We start from the raw sequence: 6,923 nt of genomic DNA, 5'->3' as shown, positions 1-6,923 counted from the left end.
TGATAAAATATGATAAAGTTGGTGTAGGTCTCATATTTGTGCTGCATTAAGAAGACCCATGTACACCTACTGTTATCATCAACAATGGTAACAAAAAAAAAATGATGAGTTCCAAAATTTGAGGTTTTTCTGTAGCCACCCTAAATGCCAATGTATAGCAGTTCAAAGGCTAAAGTTGCCTAGGAAGTGCTGAAATGGTGAACAAGCTAGTTGGCTCGATGACACGTTTCACGGCACATATTGTTCTCAGAAGGTTAAAAACCAAAGATGGTGGTGATGCGGGATGGAGCAGCATACAATGCCAAAGAATGTAATCTAAAGAAGACAGCAGTAGCTATTGCATGTGTCAGTTTTATTGAGGAAATGGCACTGAACATGGTATACTCCTTGATGAAGCCTACCTAGACCGATCGACCTCTTGGAGGCATGGCCCTGTAGCATATAGAAACTAGAAGAAAATACTCACGGAACAATCCAATTGTGAAGTAAGTTTACTAATAGACAAGAGATAACATGGAAGTTTGAAACACATAAGACGACATTGTCGATCAATATGTCTGTGCCAGTAAAACCAAACCATGATGGGTTACTGGCAATGTAGATCCATCAGGTAATCGTACAAACTTATGTTCAGCATGAGTCATTTGTCTTTGAGACAATATAGTCGAGGTGGGGGTCATGTGATCCTACGCCCCACTGCCTAGTATCCATTTCAAGGATGGAAATGGAAAGTATATAGACTTGGAGACATACAGACGAAATTCACGATGGCAATTGATCATAGCATGGGTGACCTTTGGGTTCTCCTAAATTCTTGGTCATCCTTGATCACCTGCGATGGCAAGTGATCTCACGTTCCCTTTCAGCCAAGACTTCTTTCCTTGCATCGCAATTGATGCAACCAGGGATTGGAGATAAGGTGGCTAACTCATCCCATAGACCTTTAAGTTTAGTGAAATATGCTGCAATCGACTTATTTCCTTGTTGAGCTTGGGAGATTTCTTGTTTGATTTCATATATTCTTGGAATATTTCCTTGTGAGAATCGCTTTGCTAGATCAAACCAGTAATGTAGACTACACTCTCATGCAATTCTCTTGCTACTGATTTAAAGAGCTAGGCAATCACCATTGAAATACACTTAAGCCAAGCTCTGATTGAGGAAGTGTGTCATCAGTGAAAGCGAGCTTATCCTTTGTCTGTAGCGCATTCTGGTTGAATCGTTCTCCCCTATAAGGGGCAAGAAACAAAAATGACACTTGGATTATTGGAAGCTTGCAGAAAATACAATGACGAAGGGGCATTCTCCACCAATATCATCGATCTTGCAATACCACCGGCGAAAGAACACGTATGCATTCCCTCAGAAGTCATATTGGAAGGAGAGTGCAAGAATTAGGAAAAGGTAATTTTTTTATACTATTTTGAATAAGTGTATCCTTATTGTTTGAAATTTGACTAACATTATCTTCCTGTTTCTAATAATTGACTAACTCCTGTCATTAACATCCCTTAATACTCCATTACGATCTCTGCGCACATAACCCCACGTGATTTATAATTTTTTTTCAAAACCCAATATTACCCTCGTTATAAATCCCCACTCTCTCTCTCTCTTCATTCTTAGATCACCCCTTCCGCCTCTGCTTCTCTCTCAGACCTCCCCCTCCGCCTCTGGTCTCTCTCCCCTTCCTCTGGAAGAAGAAAAAGAAGTGGAAGGAGAGAGAATAGAGAAAATACCCCGCGAATCAGAAACACAGAAGCTCTTCCAGTTGACAGAACGGAGCAATTTCCGAAGAGGAATCCTGAAATTTTCAAAATTTGAAGCCTAACAGTACAGAATTCCACTACCGCGATGGAAGAAGCACCAATGAATGTCAGAATCTCTCCGAACTCGACCAGTCAAATCTATATCTGCACCGCTCATCAATTCAGTACTAAAAAGAAATACTAAACGAGGTTCAAACTTCAAAACGGACAATAGAACAAGTCCAAATGGTTAATCTGCCTGAATTTGGGCTGATTTCGGGAAGCTCCAAATGAAGCTTCTCACTTATTTCGTGTTTTAATCTTGTGCAGAAAGATTCATGTCTGCCAAACGTACTTCAACCTGTTCAGATTTTCGTGCAAAAGCTCAATACATTTTTTTTATGTCAGATCTACTAGAAGATCTTCCCAAAAAAATATGCCAAACGGGCCCTAATTCTATTATCAAAATGCTATAAAAATAATGATTTTTTTTTTTTTTTTTGTAACCAAATAAGATGTTCTAGTGATAATTCATTTTAATGAGATTCTTTTATCTAATAAGAGTATTTCAAATGCAAATATATAGGTATGGTTCATGAAAATGCAAAGTTGGTATGGTTTTGCATTTATAAATTTTTCATTCTTACCAAATTATTGGTTGTGATGGTTACATGAATTCCAAGTTTTACATTTACTTTGAGTACAAAATTTGTATCCATTTTCTGAAAACAAACTTTGCTCCCATTTTGAATACAAATATATTAAAAAAAGTTATTATTATCATTTTTAATACAAAAATATACTCTTACCAAATGCTTGCAAAACTGAACTTCCTGATTACACATTCATTTCGGTTCAGCAATTGCACTCTTACCAAATGCAGCCAGGCACTGTTTGGTCCAGAATTTAGGCCACGTTTCCAGACATAGAGATTTAAAGAATTTGTTTCCATTATCATTTACAGTGAAAAACTTCATTTAACAACCGATCTTAGGAAGTCTTGGCCTTTCAGTTAAATTGTGAAAAGATGTCAGATTAATTTATTTATAGATTATATTAGAAGAACTATGTGATTATATGTGAGTTTAAATAGCTGGATTTTGATTTTTTTATTTTCAATAAAAAATTACAAAATTCAATTCTAAGGGGGTTGAGAAGCTATGTGAATTGTAAGTTGACATGGAGAACTGTGAATTTTAAAATTGTAAAGTGAGAATAAATTCTCAATGGGCGTGTGTTAAAATAGGGGTTGGAGGCTAATAGCAAATGCTTGGGGAGGGGGGGGGGGGTTTTCATTAGGGGTGAGAAAATTGATACCATCCGAAATCAAATGGGACCAATTCTGAATCGGCCTCGATCTGATCTTACTCAATATATTATTGGGTAGGGTTTGGAATCGATTCCCATCCAAACTGGTTCCAAGGTCTAGGGGTTCGTCCTACCTGAACCACCTTTAGAATCGGCGTTGGAACTTAACTTAAAATAAATCTCAAAATACTATGTTGACATGAAGAAGATGGTATCACTTGACCGTGAAGCCACTTAATTGAATTGAAAATTTTCTTCAATTTAATATTTGAATATGTATAATTAGTAATGTAAAAGATAATATTTATAAAATTTTAACCATAATAGGTTTGAACTATATATCAATATATTATAAGAATCTATAGATTAAAATACTTAATTTAATTATTTTAATCAATAAAGATAATATATAAGTTTTGAACTATATGTTACCATTATCAAAATTCAAGTTTAAATATTATATGATTGTGATATCATGATTATTTTTATAAAGAATAAGTTTCACGGATAGACCTTAGAATTGAATTTGAAACCATTAAGGCCATAACTGACCCTAAGACGATCTTGATAGGATAAGTGAGGGGGGCATGGCCCCACCTATGGCCTAGGAATCTCCATTTATAGTAAGTACACCCCACCCCCCAATGGCCTATCCACGTTTATTCTCACCCCACTGAACCGACTTGACCCGACCCACGACCCATACAGCCACACTCACCCCTACGAACTCGTGTGCTTTATCATTCACTCGTACCAATCTAATATATATATTAAAGTAATGATTCCGGGCCAAATCCCCCTACAGTCAAACATGTGGCTCATTTACATTTAAACACCTGTTATTCCAAAGATTTAAAAGAAATGGACACGTGTCAAACTCTGATTAGTGGTAGTTCAAGAACAGAACCCACTAGACATGTATCAAATTCTGATTAGTGGTAGTTCAAGAAAAGAGCCCACTAACATGGAGAGTAGAGCCTACTACCATATCGAGTTGTGAGAATTGGGAAACTCTCACTTTCAATCATTTCCTAAAAAAAAGGAAACTATGTTATTAATTAATGTGAACTATTAAACTAATTAATTAATTACAGTTATTGATTACTAATAATAAATACTGTTAACTATTTCTAATTAATTAATTACAACTATTAATCTATAATAATAATTGTTAATTATTAATTAATTACTGTTAACTAATTCTAATTAATTAATTCCATCTATTAATTACTAATAATAATTACTCATTGATAACAACTAATTATCAAAAATTATTTCTTATAATAATTACTGCCAATACTTAATTGCTAATAATTTATTACTCACAATATTGCTCATTATTAATTCGAAATGATGACTAATTAATGATAATTAACAAATATTTTCATAATGGTAATTAATATTTCGGCAATAATCATTTCATATTTATATTAATTCATATTAATTATTTGTGAAAATAAATATTTAATGTTAATTAGTTATCTTATAATTATTATTAGAAATTAAAATTCATACATTTATATGAAATAATTAATTATATTATTATAAGTAATTATAATTAATAATATTACATTAGTTAATATAATTATATTATTATTATTATTATTACAAATAATTATAATTAATTAATACTAATACTAATACTAATGATGATAATTATTATTTTAGAATGTTAATTATTATTTGGGATATGATCATTTTATATTAATATTAATTCATATTAATTATTTTACTAAAAATCATATTTATAACAAATTAATTACTTAATAAAAATAATAATAATAATAATAATAGTAATAATAATAATACTTTAATATTACTGATTTCAAAATCAAAACACACATAATAAGAATATATTATTAGTTAATAATAATAATAATATACTTATAATCATTACTGAATTCATATTTATCAATATATTATTAATCTATTAATAATACTAATTATTATTAAAAAATGTTAATAGCAAAATTTAATTACTTAAAATTATTTGTTGAAATTACCCATTTTAATTCGGATAGATAACTAATTAATAATTTTAACTTCTTAAAATTATTATTTATTGAATAGATTTAAATACTCTTTGATTAACAACCTTATTTTTGAATGATTGGTTTTTTTGTGTTCAATAATGTGTTTTGCAAAAATCCAAATAATTTTTCATTTGCAATGCTAACTGATGGAGGGTGATTTGGCCCGACCTCATAGAACGGGTACACATGGGCATGACCTTGCTCAAGCGATGACTCAGCGTGACAGCATAGCAGGCACAGCCGCAACTCGATTGGAAAGTCACACCAAGTTTAGTCCGGCAACTCAACGGGATAGACTACTCACCGGGAGCCGCCTAGCCCGTGCATCCTCCTCGGGGATAAGGCACCCCGAGCTACCTCCGAGCTCGAGGCCCCCTGACCTCTCCTAATACCCGAGCCCCTCCTAGTGGATCTCAGGCCACTCCCAGACAGGAACACACTGATCCGCCTCTAGACGCCCCGAGGTGAAGACACCTCGGGCCAGACAACTCGGCATAGCTTGCCACAGGCAGCTCGACACTTACAGGATAGCCCGACACAGGGTAACTCGTGAAAGAGTAGTTTGGCATATCGTAGGAAGATCTCCTGCCCAACCACCGTACCCGACAAATCTGGGGACAGCAGCCATGTCCCTCGTCAAACAGCGTTGTTCCTGCCACTTTTAGAGGGTGCCTTACACCTAATAGGCACATACCCTGCAATGACGGCCCCGTGCCTAACACCTCAACCCTGCCTATAACGGCTATGGTAGGCTGACCGTTGCAGTTATACTTGCCCTGTCAGAGGCCAGTGGGCCTGATGCAACAGAATTTTGTTATAAGGAGCATATTCTCAAAGAACAGAGGTATCTTCTATCACTCGTGCCATTTGCACTCTTAGCCTTCACCTTCTCCTTGCTTCTTCCACAGAATACTAACTTAAGCGTCGGAGTGTTCCCGTCGGGCAAGCCCCCACGGATTCTTCTTCTTCTTCATCTCAGGTACCTTTCAGGAGCCACGCAAGTGCCAACTAGGAATGACTGGACTACTCACCATCATTTGGCGTCATCTGTGGGAAATGCTTCTAAAAGCCTTCCCCTAAACCTTCACAGTTCTTTCTTCTCTGAAAACTCAACACTCATGGCTTCCTCAAGCAATATCGGATGAAGGATGGAGATGGATAATGCCAGGGAACAATCCCAGGTTCCCATGGTCTGCATTGGGCAGTTCACCATTCCCCTCTTGGTGGATGGAGTCCCCAGCCTGAACATGCCGCGGGCAACAGTGTCGTGGGTGTTCCCCTTCCTCCCTCTGTTGAAACGACCTTTGCTGAACCGAATGTCATCCCTCTGGCGACCAGCCAGAACCAGCTCGACAATTTGATGCAGTGCATGCGGGCCATGCAAGCCCAAGTGCAGCAGCTCCAACAACACCAGCTTTACCAACAACAAGTGTTGCACCACGTCTCCCAATACCACTACCAACAGCAATTCCCTCAACTGCCTCAGCCTCAGCTTCAGCAGCCACAATTCCCTCCTCGACGTCCAGCCTCACAGTGAGCTAGGACTCGCTGCTAGGATGAACGCCCTTCTCGCCGAGAAGAAGCCTCTCAAAACCCCCATAAGAGCCAGGCCTCCTCCCGCGGCAGACAAGAAAGACCGGCCACCTCGGTCTCACCGTGGGCAACCAGGACAGGAGGACCCCAACTTGCTAGATCTACATCACCTCGGCAGTCAAAGTTTGAAACCCCGCTTCTGGAGAACCGGTTTGAGATCCTAGCTACAGACTCCAAGCAGGATCCCTCGGGCTACTTCCTGCACAAACCATTCCTGATAGCACGGAGGTGAGCAGCACGA

The sequence above is a fragment of the Nelumbo lutea genome, chromosome 2 (genome assembly GCF_056320005.1).
Source record: "Nelumbo lutea isolate HS-2025 chromosome 2, American lotus-T2T, whole genome shotgun sequence".
NCBI classification, from domain to species: Eukaryota; Viridiplantae; Streptophyta; class Magnoliopsida; order Proteales; family Nelumbonaceae; genus Nelumbo; species Nelumbo lutea.
The sequence above is the reverse complement of the archived record's forward strand: the minus strand, read 5'-3'. Positions refer to the sequence as shown.